At 34.9% G+C, this 20,218-nt stretch overlaps 1 pseudogene; it reads left to right on the top strand.

Moving 5' to 3' along the window:
• The first annotated feature begins 15,913 nt into the window (after positions 1–15,913).
• Positions 15,914–16,272, top strand: LOC114046451 (annotated as a pseudogene).
• The last annotated feature ends 3,946 nt before the right edge of the window (positions 16,273–20,218 follow it).

Here is a 20,218-nt window from a genome sequence, read left to right as displayed (position 1 = left end):
GATAGAAATGTAGATTGCATGACCAGGTAGAGTCTGGTCAAGTATAATGAAATTAAAGGATGAAGCCTTTGTTTTATTATTGATGATATCTGCCAGTAGGAGGTAGAACTATTTCTAATCAGTCTCTATTTAAGACTTTATTCTGTCATTGCTAATGTCACCTTGATGGGCTGTTGAGCATACATTGCACCTTTGACAGGACACTGAAGTTATGTCTTTTACAAACACAATACCAGAATATAATTATAGCAGACGTGTGTAGTTGTCTTAGAGCAGGGCTTCTTACACTTTTTCCACTTGACACCCCTTTCCCCATTTTGGCAGTGTTTGTTGGTGTTGTGTCAGGGCATGATAAAGGCAAGGGCAGATTGGGGGAGGAAGTAATCAGAAGTAAACACTTTTTTTTTGCTTTTTTGACAAGGCAATTGGAGTTAAGTGACTTGCCCAGGGTCACACAGCTAGTGAGTATCATGTTCTGTGGTCGGATTTGAACGCAGGTCCCGACTCCAGGGCTGGCGCTCTATCCACTGTGCCATCTAGCTGCTTCTAGAAGCAAAGACTTCTGAGGAGGGACAGGGTCAAAAAAGAGAATAGAATAAGTGGGGTGTGGGATAGGATGAAGGGAAATATAGTTAGTTTTCCACAACATGACTACTGTGGAAGTGTTTTTCGTGACTACACATGTATAACCTGTATGGAGTTGCTTGCCTTCTCAATAAGGGTGGGTGGAGAGGGAGGAAGGGAGAAAATTTGGAACCCAAAGTTTAAAAAAAAAAACAAATGTTAAAAATTGTTTTCACGTGCAACTGGCAAATGAGATATACAGGTAATGGGGTATAGCAGTGTGGCAGGACAATTTAAGGGGGATGAAGGAATTGATTCTAAAGTTATCTGAAATAGAGGAAGACAGGAAAAATAAAAGAGGAAGGGGATAAGAGATGGGGGGGTGGTAATAGAAGGGAGGGTAGATTAGGGGAAGGGGTATTCAGAATTCATGCTGTCTTGGGGTGGGGAGAGGGACAAGATGGGGAGCAAATTTGGAACTCAAAATCTTATGGAAATGATTGTTAAAAACTAAAAATAAATAAATTAATAAAAAATGAAAAAAATATAAAAAATTTAAAAAAGAAAAGAACCTCAGCAAATCCTAAGGAAATTTGATCATAGCTTCCAATTCATCCACAGACCCTTTAAATTTGCTGTCAATGGTTCTCTTACAGGTGTGCACACAGGGTGTGTTAGGTGTGCCCTGCACCCTTTAGTAACTCAAAAAAAATTTTGAAATTTTTTTGTGTTTGTATGTTTTAACTGGAGTTTAATTGTTAATGAAAATTAACTTTTAATTTCTTTAGTTTGGTTAATAAAAAAGGGATTATGACTACTCAGTTCAATAAACTTTCACTTTAAAAAGTAAAATTCATTCTAATAAAATGTGATGCACAAGCCTAAAAAAAGGGATAAAAATAACACAGAATGAATGAAGTGATGAATGGATTTTTAGCTTCAACATGGGAGAGAGAGTACCACATCAGTGAAATCATAGATTCATGGAAATTCTTAAGTAACTTTTAGTAAACTAAGAGACTCAAAATTATACCTGTATGAGCATGGACATCATTTTTAGGTCCATTGCAAGTCAAGTTCTGTGCTGGAATGTAGAAATAATTCTCATTAAATTATTTAAAGTCTTTGGGTTAGGAAATGGAAATAAATTGATTCACTTTTTTGACTGGAGTTCAGCTTTAAAAGAATGAGTAAGACAATGGGTTCTATTCTGCTTTATAATCATCAGATGTCTACTGCTTATATGTTGTGGTGTATTACATATTAGTATAAGTATCATATCTGTTCATGTTACATTTTTTCATGAAGTCAGTGATCATTATAATAATTTAACTTAACTTAATGCCATTTAATCTAGTGCCTAACACATTTCTCTGTGCCTGGTAGGTGTTAATTGTAGTGGTATGAGAGAACGTTTGACTATAGTATATGGTAGAAAAAATACTGGAAATATGGTTTCAAATCCAGGTTTTGCACTAAGTATCTTCATGGCCTTAAATGAGTCACCTTATCTTGAGTTCAAATTCAATCTCAGATATAATAAAATCTGGAAAAAGTTACTTAATTTCTCATTGTTCCAGTCAACTAATACTATAAATTGCAAAGATGGTTTTGAATTTTTAGAGTATGTTCTGCACTGCAAACTCCTTATACTGATAGAATCCTGTCTCGAGTCCCATCGCAATTGTGGTCTACTCTAAGATCATGAAGAAAAACGTAAAAACATGACTATATTTATTAAACTAAATGCCCTCTCATGAATCTAGCATGCATATTATCTATACAACATATCTACATATTTTTTTATTCTTTTAGAACTCAAAAGTACCTTAAAGATTGTGTTAGGTACATCTCCTGAGATCTTTGACATACAAACTAAGCTAAGGTATTTTTTTCTGTTTTTATTTTGTTTTGTTTTCCCCCTAATGAAACAATCCTTAAGAATTAATTGGTCCAGAAGATTAAGGATTCAACCTCTTGACATAACTTCCTGATGAGGTAAAAAAGCCTGGCAAAGGAGCCACACAATTCTGACCTGGCACACCACTACAGCATGTTCAGGGGAGATATATACAATTTAATCAATGTTGGTGACTTGCTGAATCTCCTTTCCATGGTATTGTGAAAGAAACTGTTTATTGTTAAATGTTAAATGGTTTACGAGTGTCTCATTTTACTCAAGTCTTGAGTTTAAAACACTAGACCGACCAAAATCAGACCTGGCCCAGGGGAAAAAAAAATTTACCTAGTCCAGGGATGGGAAACCTGAAGCCTTGAGGCCACATGTGGTCTTCTATGTCTTCAAGTTCTGGCCTTTGACTGAATCCAAATTTCACAGAGCAAATCCCCTTAATAAAAGAATTTTTTTAAAAGAAAAAACAAAAATCTTTGTAACAAATACACATAGTCAAGCAAAACAAATTTACACATTATCCATGTCCAAAAATGTATGGCTCATTTTGTATCTCGATTCCATCCCCTCTCTGTTAGCAGATATCAGTTTTCATCATTGGTAATCTAAAATCATGGTTATTAATTTAATTGATTACAATGCTTACATTTACAAAAAAAATTTATTCTGTCAAATATACATCTATGACATTCAAGATATTCTGCTAGGTACTTGAAAAGCAAAATCTATAATGAAATAGTCTTACCCTTGTGGTCCTTCCACATAACCCAGCAAACAATTTGAAAATGAGATCATGTGCAATAAAATCCTAGATTATATGGTACAAACATAATGTACAGCAAAGTTTCAGGACAGATTTGAACTAGAATTTTGGGGGGAGATTTCATAGAGGAAATGACACCTGAATTAGTGATAGCCATTTGAGTTCGGTTGGGATAGCAGAGCAAAAATATCTGAAATGTCATATCTGGGAATCTAGGGAGATTGCTATAAAATTGCTATAAAGATATATTGCTATTAAAAATATATTGCTATAAAGATATAAACAGCAAAGAAGGTTTTCCAGATTTAAAGGTATTAAATATTTACTCAAAGATCCTTGTTTCTATACCTTGTTCTCAAGATCAAAGTGTTTTCTAAAATGTAAAGTTTCCAATCCCACCAAAAAAAAAATAAATAAAATCTTTCTGATGATCTCTTTATAGGGAAAGGGGAAAAACAAAACCAACTTGGATCTTTTCCTCTTTTTTTTTCTCTCCATGAAAGAATTTAAATACACAATGTCGAAATGTGGTCTATTGAAGAAAGTTGGATTTTTTTATTTGTGTTCTCCTTTCCATAATATTGATAGTCTTCATATGAAAGGAAGTTGCAGCATTTCTCATATATAAAGAACATGTCAGTTTCATAGATGAAGAGCATAATTCCAAAAGATTTCTTTCTGCAGTTTTTTTTAACATATTAGAAGTCATTTTAAAAAATTGACTAAGGGACAAATTTTAGATAGCGGGAAGGTAAATGCCCAACCAAAGAGCAAGTATTTTTCAACTAAGCCAGAAGAAATGTCATCTTGGGAAATAAATTGCAGAACTCTTCAACACTAAATTTTTGTTTTGTTTTATTTTAGTGGAAGCTTCTCCTGTCCTTCATCTAAGAAAGAAGCATAATGATGCCTGTGATGATATAATCAGCTTTGTGAGACAAGCTATATTGGCCAAATATTACTACTAAAAGACCTGTGAATCAATCAATATTATTTAATTCTTCTAGGCATGTCACTCAATATCCTTTATAAATCTATATTTGTTCTAAGTTTTAGGATATAACATATATTTAAATGCTTCACAAAATAGAATATAAAAAGTAATAAATTATCAATATATAGCCTGCTTACATAATGAATAAAATAGGTATGATATTAGGGGTTACAGAGTATATTTTCAAAAAAAACACTAAAAGTATTACAGTTATTCCTTCCACATTGTGGTTTAGGGTGTTGTTCAGTGATCTAAGAATTTTGTGTGAATTTTTTTGGCCCTTCCTTTGTCCCAGGGAAATCTGATTTTTTTTCTTTTATGTTGTGTTTACAGTACCTTTTTGTAAAATTTGGGTTAAATACTTGGTCATAAGCTCTGTGTCACCTGCTGGCCTTCACTTGTTGTGTGTGGTTTCCACAAAACTCCCCAAAAATTCCCATTTAATTTCTTATGCCTATCCACAATCTATCAAAACCTGAATGTGGAAAGTTGTAGTGTGGAAAGCATAACTATTTAGAAAGAAAACCCTTTAATTCTTTTTAGTGTCTAGATGTGGCAGATTTTGCCTTATTGTGACAATTGTTGCCTTATCCAAAGTCTCTGCTTAGACTAGTTTCATTTTCATGCAGTAGGATTCAGTAACTGTTTAAAAAGCAATAAAGAACAGCTAAATTAGAAATGGATCAAGGTCATGTATGAAAAACAATTTTAAGCTGAATCAATAATTAAAACCCTTAATTATGTCTTTAATACATAGAGTTGTATTGTGGTAAGCAATCAAAATAAAAAAAGTAATATCAATTATATTTCAAATAATATCTATATTCTCTCTCTCTCTCTCTCTCTCTCTCTCTCTCTCTCTCTCTCTCTCTTTCTCTGTCTCTCTCATAGTCTTGTTGCATTTATATCATAGGATCTCAGAATCACAGAGTTGGAAGGAACTTCAGAGGTGATCAAGTCCAGCCCATGCTCAACCAGAATTTACTTCTGACATTCTTAACAAGTAGCCATCCAACCTTAACCTTCAGTCAGTCCAGTGCCTTTGGACAATTCTAATTGTCAAGTAGTTTTTTCTCCCTATGTCTTTAAATCTGTCGCTTTGGAAGGATATCTCATTACTCTAAGTTATGCATTCTAAGATATAGAAGGAATAGGACATCTCATTTATGTGAAAGCTCTTCAAATAACTAAAGAATACAATCAATGGGCACCTTTTCATTAATTCTCCAGGCTTCTTATTCCTAAATCCCTGACACCTATCCTTATATTGTACATTTTTCGATGTTTCTACCCTTAGTTGCCTTTTTCTGGACTCTTTCCAAACCCTTAATACTTTTCTTAAAATATGGTGTTTGATGCCAAACACAATTCTTTAGATGTGACTTGAACAGCATAGAGTGTAGCAAAATTATTGCCTTTTCCCCCCCGAACACTGGCTTACTATCATTAACTTTCTCCACTGCCATGTTGCACACTGCAGATTCATATTGAGATTGCTAGACCCTGAAGTCCCCACATTTTTTTGTAATGAATTTCTATCTAGCTATCTGTCCCCCATCTTGGGCTTGTTCGGTTGTTTTCTTTAAACCCAAAAGGTCATGTTCACACTTGCCACTATTAAATTCCATCTGATTTAATTTTTCCATCTTTCTATTTGCATCAAGTTTGGATCCAGTCTCTATCATCTAATGTGTTAACTCTCCTTCTAAATTTCAGATCATCAAAAAATTTGACAAGCTGTGTTTTCAACCAAAACCTTGATAAAAATGCAGAGCAACATATGGTGAACAAATGATCCCTGGGCCATTCTAATTGTTGCCTCTTTCCTGTCTGAAATTATTGTATTAATTATTATATCAAAGGTCTTGTCATTCAAGTATTTCCAAATCCATCCCAGTACATTGCATCTCTCTAGTTTGTCCACAAGGTTGGCATGGTAAAGTTTGTAATATGAGCTCTAAAATCTAAATATATTATTATACTATGAAAGCAAGTAATATTAGTCTGAAATGTCCTGAGTTTGATGAAGACAAGCTAGCTCTTAATTTTCATTGCTTTCCTTTCTAAATGCCCACAAGCCATCTTTCTTATAATAACTTTTATTTTTTTTTTCCAGAAAAGACTGTCTCACCTATCACTTTCAAACTTCATTCTGACTTTGGAATGTTCATCCTCTTTCAGGTCTTTGGAGCCTCCCCTATATTCTGTGTTTTTTTTTTTCAAAATCAACAACAACAGCTATGGAATTTTTTTTCTGGGACTTTTTTTCACTACCAGTCTACCACTCTTCTCTAAGATAATAGGGTCATATTAAACAAAAGCAACAAATAAGACACAATATTTTTAATCATAAAGGCTCCAGTATCCCAGTCATTATAGAAAGGTTTTTTGTTCTTAAAATATTTTAAAAGTGCTTCTCTTTATTTCATAGAACATTAAAACTAGAAGGCCTTAGTACAATGGTTTAAGAACTTTTAATATTCTGACAAATATATTTCAATATAATTTACTTCCTTTGTGATCCTATGTATTTTGTTTAAATTCTCATTCTGAGAAGGGGTCCATAGGCTTCATTAGACTCCCAAAGTGGTCCATGACATTTAAAAAAATTAGTTAAGAGCCCCTAACCTCATCATATACACATTTTACAAATCAAGAAATTAAGTCCCAGACTAATGATCTGGCTAATATAAGGTCACATGGCAAGAAAGCAGCAAAGGCATAATTTAATCCCAGGCCTTCTTCTTCCTAATCTGATATTCCTTCTACTTCTGTTTCCTGAATGAGACTTAGTTGGAAAAAGAAGATCCAAGGTAAGTGTAGAAGACAGATTCATATACTTTTGGCAGCATTAAGATCCCAAGGTATTTCAAGCAAAGGAGGTAATTTATGCAAAAAAATCAGAGGTTTTTGCTTTGTTTTTTTTTTAAATGTAGGGTTTTAATCTGAATAGCAGTAGTGATATTAAATAGGTTAATACATTAGCACCAGAATTGAATTCTGCTTCTGCTGTCATAGATAAAAAAAAAATTGTTTGGGAGGCTCTTTTTTTAAAATTTTGTTCCATTTTAGGCAAAGTCAACACTTCAGAATGAAAGTGTCAATAAGAAGGCAAATAATGGAATAGAGTTCCACTTCTGGGAGCCAAAATGGTGGAGTAGGTGACTCTTACCCTCTGTTATTGACCTCTGAAAGCCCAGAAAATATCACCCCAGGAAAAACCTTGAAACACTTGAACCAGCAGAAAGGTGGGGTGCAGCAGTCTTGTAGCCCAGGAAGCTTGGAAGATTAATGAGAAAGGCTCCTTTCACTCTAGGGGAGGGGGAGCAATACACCCCAGCAAACTAGCAGAAAGCCCCACCTCAGCATACCAGGGGCAGATCCTGAACCCCAGGGTGATGGAGCAGGCAAGCACAAACACCAGGACCCCCGAGTGCCTCAATATGGAGAAGGAAACCAGTGGAACCCAGCTCTGAAAGCTGCCGTGTGCTCAGTGTTCTCCAGTAGGCAAGTCTCCCAGTGCCTCAGCAAAACTCTGAGAAGCACAACTCTAAGAGGTCAAACTCCAGGCTGAGAAACATTCTGCAGCAGTGAAACAACCGTGTGCAAGGCCTGGCTGAGCAGGAGCCAAAGAAAGAAACACAAGGCCTGGGTGAGCAGGCATTCTCCAGGGACTAGACTCCCCACCCCTACCCCTACAACTCCAGGGTTGCTGATTCCAGCCCAACACCAGGTAATCTGCCAGAACCCTACAGCCTCCAGCTTCCAGTACCTAAGGTCCCAGCACACAAAGCCAGTGACCAGGTTCCGGGATCCAGGGGGACAGGGAAAATAAAGGCAGGAATTCAGAAGAGGACAATATTGTCAACATACCCACAACCAAAAGTATGCAAGACACAGTAATAGATGACTGTAGTGACCTACTATTTGATAAACCCAAAGACCCCAGCTTCTGGGATAAGACCTCACTATTTGACAAAAACTGCTGGGAAAACTGGAAAAGAATGTGGCAGAAATTAAGCATAGACCAAAATCTTACACCACATACCAAAATAAAGTCAAAATGGGAAATGGGTTCATGATTTAGATATAGGAGCAAGGAATAGTTTACCTGTCAGATTTCTGGAGAGCAGAAGAATTTATGACTAAACTAGAGACAGAGAATATTATGAAATGCAAAATGGATAATTTTGATTACATTAAATTGAAAACATTTTACACAAGTCAATGCAACTAAGATTAGCAGGGAAGCAAAAAACTGGGAAAAAATTTTTACAACCAGTGTCTTTGATAAGGGCCTAATTTCTAAAATATATAGAGAACTAAGTGAAATTTACAAAAATACAAGTCATTCCCCAATTGATAAATGATCAAAGAATATGAACAGGTAGTTTTCAAATGAAGAAATTAAAGCTATCTATAGTCATATGAAAAAATGCTCAAAATCACTATGGATTAGAGAAAAGCAAATCAAAACAACTCCGAGGTACCACATCACATTTATCAGATTGGCTAACATGACAAAACAGAAAAATGATAAATGTTGGAGAAGATGTGTGAAAATTTTGAACACTAATGCATTGGTGGTGGAGTTGTGAAATGATTCAACCATTTTGAAGAGCAATTTAGAACTATGCCCAAAGGGCTATAAAAATGTGCATACCCTTTGACCCAACAATAGCACTTCTAGGGCTGTATGCCAAAATAGATCCTAAAATGGGGAAAGGACACACGTGTACAAAAATATTTATAGCAGCTCTTTCTGTGGTGACAAAGAATTGGAAATTGAGAGGATGCCCATCAATTGGAGAATGGCTGAACAAGTTGTGGTATATGAATGCAATGGAATACTATTATGCTGTAAGAAATGATGAGGAAGTTGACTTCAGAAAAACCTGGAAAGACTTGTATGGAGTGATGCTGAGTGAAGTGAGTAGAACCAGGAGAACATTATACACAGTAAAAGCTACATTGCGAGATGACTAACTTTGATAGACTTAGCTCTTCTCAGCAATGCAAGGATCTAAGACATCTCCAAAAGTCTCATGATGGAAAATGCTATCTACATCCAGAGAAAAGAACTATGGAGCTTGAATGCAGATCAAAGCATACTATTTGCTATTTTTTCTTCTGTTTTGTTTTGTTTCTTCTTTCTTGTTGTTCCTCCTATTGGTTCTAATTCTTCTTTACAATCTGACTAATGTGAATATATGTTTTATAGGAATGTATATGCAGAGCCTATATCAGATTGCACACCACTTTGGGAGGGAGGTAGGAAGGAGGGTAGAGAAAAAATGAAAACTTGAAAGTTATGGAAATGATTGTTGAAAATGAAAAATGAATTAATTAATAAAAAAGAAGGTGAATAACAGGCAATATAACTGCTTGTCTCACAGCGTTCTTGAGGACCTACTTGAGATATATATTCTAGAGCCACTGATAGAAAAAAATAAAAAAGAAACAAGTACTTGGAAATGTTTTCAAGAATTTGTAAACTCAGCAATGTAATAAACATCAGGCAGCTTAAAAATTTATTCCTCATTTATAAATTCAAGGCTGCTAATATTTATCACCATGTGGGTAGATGGAGGTATCAAAAATACTCCTTAATAGTTGCAAATATGCATGGTTTCATCAGTGTGGGTAATCCTTCCACCAATAGCTGATCATATCCCCTCCTTGCAGCATTATTAGAACTATAGATCTAGAACTGGAAGGACTAACCCTCAGACATCACATAAACCAAACACATCATTTTTCTCATGAGAAAATCCAGAAAGGTTCAATAATTTGCCCAAAGTCACAGATTAGAAAAACTAATATCTAAACCCAAGTCCTCTGACTTCAAATCCAGCATTGTTTCCATTGTACTACTTTTCTTCCTTAATAAAAAGGTTTTCAATAGCTTTCTATGGCCAAAACAATTTATTGTCTGCTAGAAAGCCTTAGTCCTAGAGAACTAGGACTGTCCTAATGGTTATTCTCTATGAACAAAAACACCTGCCCATTGTCAGTACCTTATAGAGTGGCCACACCAAAAGCTGGTGGAATTCCCTCAATTCTAGAAAATTAATGATTATTGCAGTTTATGAATAATCAGTTATACTCAATAAATGTTTATTAAGCATATACTGTATTCCAGGCAATGTGCTATACAGTCTGGATATGAAGAAAGACAAAACACAGACCCTGCCCTCAAAGACTTCACAATTTAATAGCAGAAAGCAATATATAGGGGGAAAAAACTGAAAAGTGATGGGGGAGAGGGTATTGAGTGATATAGCTGAGGTGGGCAACAGTGAGGTGGGAAATAATGAGGTGGCTATCTTTGGGACCCTTTTCAAATAGTGACAGATCTGGGAAGAACTCCCCAAGTTCACCCTCCCATCTAGTCCAATCAGAAGGAGGGAGGGTTCTCAGAGGCAAGGAGTACTGAGGAGGTGTGAGTTTCAGTGTTATTTCATCTTGCAAAATGATGAGTTTCTGAGGATAATGAAGTTCAGCAGAGCAACCAGGTGGGAAATAAAAGATCTATTTAATAGCTTTGGGAGCCACCCAACATCAGTTAAGCACCTAGAATCACATGCTACCCATTCCTAGCCATTTTCAGTCACTTACATTTTATAAACCTGTAAGAAAAGTTCAATAACTATATAAATGAAAGTTATTATTGTTATACAGACTTGGACAATAACCTTTCTCAGACAACTTGGGAGTGAGAATATAAAAAACTAGAATGTCTAACCTATCATGCTATAAATTTATAGAGCTTAGTGGATGGTTAAGATGGTATCCATTGGTGCTATATGGCCTCTCAGTGAAAATCTTATCCAAAACTAGTGACTCATTCCAATTTCATGGCTATTTTAATAGAAAGAATCTATACTCCTAGTATATGTTCTCTACTGTGTTTTTATCCTTCTATGTGTCATTATTTTTTAATACTATTAAATTAAATAATTAGCAATGGATGAGCTAACATGAACCATTGGAGGGAGTTCCCACATTGATGAGATCCCAGTTCATTAAAATATTAAAACATGTTAATATTGCAAAGTTGCCTCAAACTCCTTTGAAAGATGTAGAATAAATAGGTTAATGAATAAATAAACTTTATCTAGACAGGTCTTAGACATTGGAATTGTTTGTTTCCCTTTTTACCTTTGTTTTTAGCTCCTACTTTCTGTGCCCCTAACCTGGCCTGACCCAAAGGTCCATTGCCTTCTTATAATGACCTCTATCTTCATAAAGCGGTGCCATAAACTTATTGCTTTCACTTTCCCAGTTATCAAGACTTAGTTATACAATGGGGAATTCCTGACCAATTCCTCAAGACAAAAAAAAAATGTTCCACTACAATAATTCTAGTTATAGCATTGACAGGACTTACACAATCTCCCCATTGAGCCTTGCATCTGATTGTAACATGAAGACCTTAGTTGGACGAGAAATTTCTTCTTACGTCTTGGATTCAGGGCTTCCTATATAAGGTTTAGAATTCTTGCTGTTTAATGACCATCTTTGGTCAGAAAGCACAGTGCCAGAAATTTGAGTAACTATGGCTATAAAGTCCTATCAGAGTACCAAACTCCTTAGTGAACCACCACCCACCCCCCATTTTGCTGCTAGGCTGAGATTACCTTGTTGGATTGATCCACTTTGATTCTACTCTGATGGACCAGATCTGCTGCCTACAATCATCACTGGTCTTGTTACTAGCTTGTGCAACTAAACCTATAAACACTAGCACCTAAGTACTGCCATAGAGTGAAATGTAAGCTCTTTGAAGAGAATGTGTACCCTCCACCCCCCTTTACCAAAGATGTTCAAGCTAAAGTTGGATGAAACTTTGTCATGATGTAGAGGAGATTCTTACTCAGATATAGTTTGGACTGTATGACCTCTGCCTTATGGCTGTCTCTTTTAAGTATGTACAGATTTTGAGGAAGGATTCCAGAAAAATGAGACTTTAGCCATATAACTTAATTTATAATGGTGGAATGTTCAAATGCTTATTTTAGCAGCACAGAAAGGGGGGTATTTGAGTGCCAGCAAATCATAGCATGTTGTGGTTCCTTCTTCAGTCTACTCATATGATAAACTAGTTACTTTCCATTTATTCTTACAGTGTGTGACTTTCATAAAAAATGATGCAAATAGTCTGTGTTTCTTGTTGGACTTGAAAAAAATAAATCATTTGAGAAATAGTTGTGAATTTGGAAAATGTATATTGGTGTCCTTGAGTTGTAGTTTTATCGATTTTCATTTAGAGTAGCTAAACAGTAACCACCATTTCCAGAGGCCATATGTCATTGATGAAGGAGTCACATTTTTCTATTTGTATAGGTTAAGGTAAGTACTATTACAGTACTAGTAATATCTGAAGCACAATCCAAAGAACACTTGAGTTTGATTAGTCTCAGTTTGGATAATCAAGTTAGAAGATATACATAAATACTTCAAAAATCTTAAAGTACTATATAAAATCTAAATATTATTATTATTGTGATTGTGATTGTCTTTGTATCTCTCTCCCCCACCAAAAAAACCAGTAAAATATCAATATATAATATGTATTTAATAAATGTATGTTAAATTCAATTACTTTGAAATCCTCTCTTTGACATTCTACCTAAGACTTCTATTATCTGCCCTTTCTACTGCAGGGAATTATTTTTTATGGTCTTTAAATGTTTATTTGGGTTTGTTTATTTTGTTTTGTTTTCCCCAAAAGTACTTAAGTGTCTCAGGCTGCTTTTATATATCTATATTCATTCATTACATACTTCTGGAGTACAGTAAGAATTGCTTAGAGGCATTATTGAAGAGGCATGATGATGCCCTGAACTTGGAGTGACACATGATACCAAACAGTTTTCACCAACTGGTAGTATCATTCAATGACTTTATGTCTTTTGTCAAGTAACAACCATTTTGTGTCTCAGTGTTCTCAGCTCTTCTGGAGGTTGATGAAAAGATCTCTAAGACTTCTTTTTAACTTCAAGATTCTATGATTTGCTCTCACAGTGTACGCTATATTTTTGAAACTTAGTAATCAGTGCATACTTCAAAGTCTCTCTTTTTTAGAAGTTGATTCCAAATCTTATAATGGCCCTGGATCCTCGTTAGTCATGGAAATATGGATACAGATTTAATCAACATACCATATGTCTCTTTGCCTGTTTTATTTTCCTGTTTTTTTTTCCTTTTTCATGTACCTCTGATTGTATTTTCTGCCTATAATTATATTTCTCAGAATCTGATGATTTATTATATGTTTCTCTTGAGATAATATGTTTTTCATTGTCTCTCTAATTTTACTTGGAATTGTTATTGGAAATTCAAAAGAAGCTTCCATTGCTTTGCTACTATCATCCAAATGGCAATACTACTATATGCTTATAAATATTTTATATCTGATACTCTCAAAAATTATCTAATTTGATCTACACAATGAAGTAGGTGAGATAGATAAATATTATTGCCCCCATTTTCTGGTTGAGGAAATAATGATGATGATGATAATTATAATAACTGGCTTTCATATAGTGCTTTAAGCTCTGTACTTTATATTATCTCATTTAATCTCAGCCTAAAAGAGATGAAGTAACTGTCTATGGTCATACAGTTGGTAATATGGTATTAGAGTAAGAGTTCCTGTATTTGAATCCTGGATCTTTCATTTCTTATCTAAGTATATTGGACAGGTCACTTTATATCTGTGGAACCCAATTTCATCATATATAAAATGATGGGGTTAAATTATATGATCTCCAAGGTCCTATGTAGTTATAAATCAATGAACTTATGATAACAATCTTTTGCTTAAAATCTAGATCTTCTTTTACTACATTATATATTTGTCAATAGTAAATGAATTTCATCTTAGGCATAGCAGAAATATGCATATACATATAGTTGCAAAGAATGCTTAATTTTTTTCTATCCCCAGTGCCTAGGGCATTGACTAGCACATAGTACTTTATTAATAAATGCTTGTTGACTGATTGTTTAAAACAGAAATGGTATAAAATTATTTCATTTGCAAAGAGAGAAATTTCAGTAGTTTTGCATATTCTTGAAACTTAATGATTGATGGGCAGCTTGGTGGCACAGTGGATAGAGCACTGGTGCTGTAGTCAGGAGGAAATGAGTTCAAATCCATCCACAGACACTTATTACCTGTGTGATCCTGAACAAATCACTTAACACCAATTGTCTCCCTGACCTGCCTCTTAAAAAAAAAAACAACAATTTAATGAGTGAAATGGAGCCAAGGTTGGGAAGTAAAGATAGGAACTCACTTGAACTCACCCAAATCCCCTTCAAAATAATGCTTCAAATTGAATTCTAGAGTGGCAGAACCAACAAAAGATTTGTGTGAAACAGTTTTTTCAGCCCAACACAACTTAGATCATTGGTAAGAAAGGTCTATCTCACCAGAGTTGTAGTCAGGCCAGGAGCACAGTGCAGCATAAGCCACAGCTTAGCAAGCCAGCAAAAGTCTTTAAAGGTAGCTACATCAGTGGCAGAAGCAACTTCAGGAGCTCTCAGCCCACAGAGGGAAAAGGTATGTAGGAGTTTCAGACAACTGATAGAAGGAGAATACAGGGAATTCTTTGCTGGTACCGGGTGAAGGATTCTGTAGGATTGCTCATACAGAGTTCTGGGTCACAGTTCCAGGGTGAAGAGGAGAACTGGTGTGCCAGTGCTTCTGTCCACAGAGGAACAGGTCCCAGAATCACATTTCCAGGGACATAAGACAGCATTTGTGGCTCCAAGGAGACAGGGGCCCTGGTCACAGTTTCAGGATAGAGAAGAGTACTTGTGGTTGCTCACAGACCAGAGCACAGGCCAGGAAAACAAGCACCACACTTCTCCATAGGTCATACTAATTTGAAGGAACCAAAAACTTAAGGAAGCACAGAAATACCTTTGAAAATAGGAGCAAAGCCTAATTTTAACATAAAGTTAAAAGTCAAGAAATAGGCTGGAAAAATTAGCAAATAACCAAAAAAAGTACATGACAGAGGAAGTTAATATTGTGACAGAGAAGATCAAGACATGAACTCAGAAGAAGACAATTAATTTTAAAAAAAATTAGTTACATGTAAACATGCAAAAAAAATGAAAAATTCTAATTAGTCACAAGCCTCAAAATAATTCCAAGGAATCTAACTATATGAAAATACTGTTAACAAAATTTAAAAATAAAGTTATGGTAGAGTTCTGACTTTCAGGAGACAAGATGGCCAGGTAAACAGCAAACCACTTCAATCCTCCCATAATTACCTCCAAATAACCTCTAAAATAGATCCCCAGAATGAATCCTGGAACAGTGGAGACAGCAGACAGATGGGGTAGCCTGGGAGAATTGGAGGATTGGCAAGAAAGTTCGATCTCACTTGGAGCACAGTCCAGAACAGGAAGAATCCCAGGAAGCTAGCGCAAGCTCCACCTCAGCAAACCAGTGGGGGATCCTGAACCCCAGTATGCCGTAAACCCAGAAAGAACTCATGGAAGCACTCAAAAAATTGTTTAAAAATCAAATAAGAACTCTTTAGTGAAGGTATCACCACTGCAAATGTGTGGAGCTGGCAGTTGTTGCCTCTTCTCCTCCTGACTCACCGATGTTCACTCTCACTGAGGAATAAGTCAGTCAGGAAGCCACTCCACTTCCATGGCATTCAAAGACACCGGCAAGACCCTCGTGGAGCCCAAAGTGGCCATTCACCTGATCTGTTTCACCCTCACCAGCCACAATGTGAAATCCCTCCAGAAGGTGTGTGCTGACCTAATTAGAGGAGCCAAACAAAAGAACTTGAAAGTGAAAGGACCTGTTCAAATGCCCACTAAGACACTTCGAATCACAACTAGAAAACTCCTTGCAGTGAAGGTTCAAAGACTTGGGATCAGTTCTAGATGAGAATCCACAAATGCCTTATTGATTTGCACAGTCCTTCTGAAATTGTTAAACAGATCACTTCTAACAGCATTGAACCAGGTGTAGAAGTTGAAGTCACCACTGCAGATGCCTAACCAATCATCTCTTTTAATAAATTGATTGCAACTATTAAAAAAAATCAAATAAGAGAGGTAGAAGAAAAATTGGCAACATAAATGAAAGTGATGCAAGAGAATTATGAAAACAGTCAACAGCTTAGAAAATTGCTTAAAAAGTAGAATTGGCCAAATGGAAAAGAAAGTACAAAAGTTAATTGAGGAAAACACCTTTAATGTTAGAATTTGGCAAGTGGAAGCCAGTCACTATGAGACACCAAGAATCAATCAAATAAAATCAAATGAACAAAAAAAATGGAAGAGAATGTAAAATACCCCATGGGAAAAACATCTGACTTGGGAAAAACATCTGACTTGGAAAATAGATCCAGGAGAGACAATATCAGAATCACTGGACTAGCCAAAAATCATAATCTAAAGGAGGACCTGGACAGCATCTTTCAAGAAATGATTAAGCAAAATGACCCTGATGTCCTGGAATCAGAGGGCAAAATAAGGATTGAAAGAATCCACCACCTAGCTGTACCATTTCTAAAACTGTATTATAAAGCAGCAATCATTACAACTACTTGGTACTGGGTAAGAAAAAGAGTGACGGATCAGTGGAATAGGTTAGGAAAACAAGACACAGTAGTCAATGACTATAGCAATCTACTGTTTGGTAAATCCAAAGACTCCAGCTTTTGGAGCTTCATTATTTAGCAAAAAACTATTGGAAAAATTGGAAAATGATATGGCAGAAACTAGTCATAGACCAACATCTTACACTGTAAACCAAGATAAAGTCAAAATGGGTACATGATTTAGACATGAAAGGTAAGACTATAAGCATATTAGGAGAGCAAAGAATGGTTTACCTGTCAGAACTATGGAGAAGGGAAGAATTTATGACCAAACAAGAGATAGAGAATATCATGGAATACAAAATGGATCATTTTGATTGCATTAAATTAAAAAGTTTTTGCACAAACAAAGACAATGCAATCAAGGTTAGAAGGAAAGCCGAAAGCTGGGAAATAATTTTACAACCCGTGTCTCTGACAAAGGCTTCATTTCTAAAATATACAGAGAACTGAGTCAAATTTGTAAGAATACAAGTCATTCCACAATTGATAAATAGTCAAAGGATATGAACTGTTTACAGATGAAGAAATTAAAGCTATCTATAGTCATATAAAAAATGTTCCAAATCACTATTGATTAGAGACATGCAAATTAAAACAACTCGGAGGTACCAAATCACATTGGCTAACAAGACAAAACAAGAAAATGATAGAGAACACTACAAAAGGGAAAATAGATAATTTTGATTATATTAAACTGAAAAGCTTTTGTACAAACAAAGCCAATGTAACAACCAAGATTAGAAGGAAAACTGGCAAACAGAAAAAAGAAAAGCTGGCAAACAATCTATACAGCAAGCATCTCTGATAAAGTTGTCATTTCTCAAATATAAAGAAAAATGAGTCAATTTTTTTAAGAATACAAGCCATTGCTCAATTGATAGATGGTCAAAGGATATGAAAGGATGTTTTCAGAAGAAGAAATCAAAGGTATCTATAGGCTTATGAAGAAATGTTCTAAATCACTTTCAATTAAAGAAATGCAAATTAAAAGAGCTCTGAAACACCACCTCACACCTATCAGTTTGGCTAATATGACAAAAAAGGAAAATGATAAATGTTGGAGAGGATATGGGAACATTGGGACACTGATCATAAAAAAGGGGAAAGGACCTTGTGCAAAAATATTTACAGCAACCCTTTTCATGGTGGCAAAATATTGGGAATTGAGGGGATGTCCATCAGTTGGGGAATGGCTGAACAAGCTGTTGTATATGAATGCAATGGAATGCTACTGTGCAATAAGAAATGGTGAAGGCAGACTTCAGAAAAACCTGGAAATATTTGTATGAATTGATGCAAAGTGAAATGAGCAGAACCAATAAAACATGATAAATTGCATCAGCAATATTGTGTGATATTTAGCTATGAATTACTGAGCTCTTCTCAACAGCATAATGTTGCAAGACAAGTACAAAAGATTCACAAATGAAAATGTTATATATATCCAGATAAAGAATTGATGGACTCTGAATATAGATTGAGGCACATTTTTTGTTCACTTACATTATTCTTCCTTGTGTTTTCTTTTTGTTTTGATCTATTTCTTCTTTCACAACTGTGACTAATATGAAAATATTTTACATGATAGCACTATATCATGATAAACTTTTTTTACATGATAAACTATATCAAACTGCCTAACATTTTCAGAAGAGGAGAGGGGAGGGAAAGAGGGAAGGAAAAATATTTAGAACTCAAAATTCTATAAAACTGAATGCCAATTTTTAAAAAATATTTTACTGGGGAAAATAAAACACTATTAAATTCAAAAAGAAACCATCAAACAAAATCAAAAGAATAAAAAAAATAGAAGAAAATATTAAGTAAGCCATTGGAAAAAACAACTGACCTGGAACAAAGATTTATGAGAAATCATTTAAGAATTTTTGGACTACCTGAAAGATGTGATCAAACAGAAAAAGAGGCTAGATATCAGATTCAAGAAATTATAAAGCAACTGCCCTGATATCTTCAAACCTGAGGATAAAATAGATATTGAAAGAACTCACTGCTCATCTACTAAAAGAAATCCAAAAATTAAATTCCCAAAAATATTGTAACCAAATTCCAGGGCTCCCAGGTCAGTCAAGGAGAAAACATTGCAAATATCCAAAAAGGGAACAATTTGAATACCATGGAGTTATAGTTAGGATCACACAAGATTTAGCAGCTTCCACATTAAAGGAGCAGAGGGCTAGGAATATGATACTCTGATTTAAACTAAGAATAACCTGCCCAGAAAAACTGAATATAATCCTTCAGGGGGATGGAGGGGAGAAATGGATATTTGATGAAGTAGAATACTTTCAAGCATTCCTGATGAAAGAACAAGAGCTGAATAGAAAATCTGACTCTGACATACAAGACTTAAGATAAACATGATCAGTATAATGATCTAAGACAGTTCAGAAGGATTTGCAATGAAAATCACTATCCACCTCCAAAGAAAGAACTTATGGAGTGTGAGTGCATATTGATGTGTGTGTGTATGTATATATGTATATATATGCATAATTTCACATGCATTATTCATATCATACCTCTTGCTTTCTCAATAGGTGGGGAAGGGTTTTGAAGGAGAGAATTAATTCAGGACTCAGTATTTTAAATTGTTAAAAACAAATACAGAAAAAAATAAAAACAAAAGAAAATATAACTCATGTATTTAAGTAAAAAATAAACAACAATTTGTTAAAAATTCTTGAAAATAAATGAAAGTACATTATAAAAGCATAAATAACAAGACTGTTCTACATTTCAGTTTATTTTATCATAATATTACGAGACTGTTGGATTTGAGCTGAAGTATTGGGTAAGATAGTTCTCTGAAACATCTCCAAATGATTCCTTTAAAAAAAATTTAAAAAAAAGTCTTTCCCAAAAGACTTTTGCTAGATAAAAGGTATCTTGGTTTTTTTTTGGTAACAATATACAAAGAAAGAAAAATTAAAAGCCTTTTCATAGTTACTGTGGTGGCAAAATGGTCAAAACTATAGCTGAAATAGTTACAGAGCCAAGATCCACTTTGGAGACTCTTTTTTTTTTTTTTTTTTTTTTTTTTTTGGTGAGGTGATTGGAATTAAATAACCTGCCCAGGGTCACACATATAGTAAGCTTGAAGACTTCTTAACAATTAATAATCTTTTCTATACTCATTTTTCCCCATATAGAATTTTTCTTTAGGACCATTTGGTTTGTGTTCCCCTAAAAAGTTAGTAAGATAACTAGGGCAAGACTAATATTTTACCACACAGCAAATACAAGGGAATAGTACTCAAACCTATCAACAGTGAAAACAAAGAAACAAACAACAACAAAATCACCTCCTTTTTCCTCTC

Source organism: Vombatus ursinus, unplaced genomic scaffold (genome assembly GCF_900497805.2).
Source record: "Vombatus ursinus unplaced genomic scaffold, bare-nosed wombat genome assembly UNPS02014784.1, whole genome shotgun sequence".
Lineage (NCBI taxonomy): Eukaryota > Metazoa > Chordata > Mammalia > Diprotodontia > Vombatidae > Vombatus > Vombatus ursinus.
Note: the sequence above shows the minus strand (reverse complement) of the source record. Positions and strands in the feature narration are given on the sequence as shown.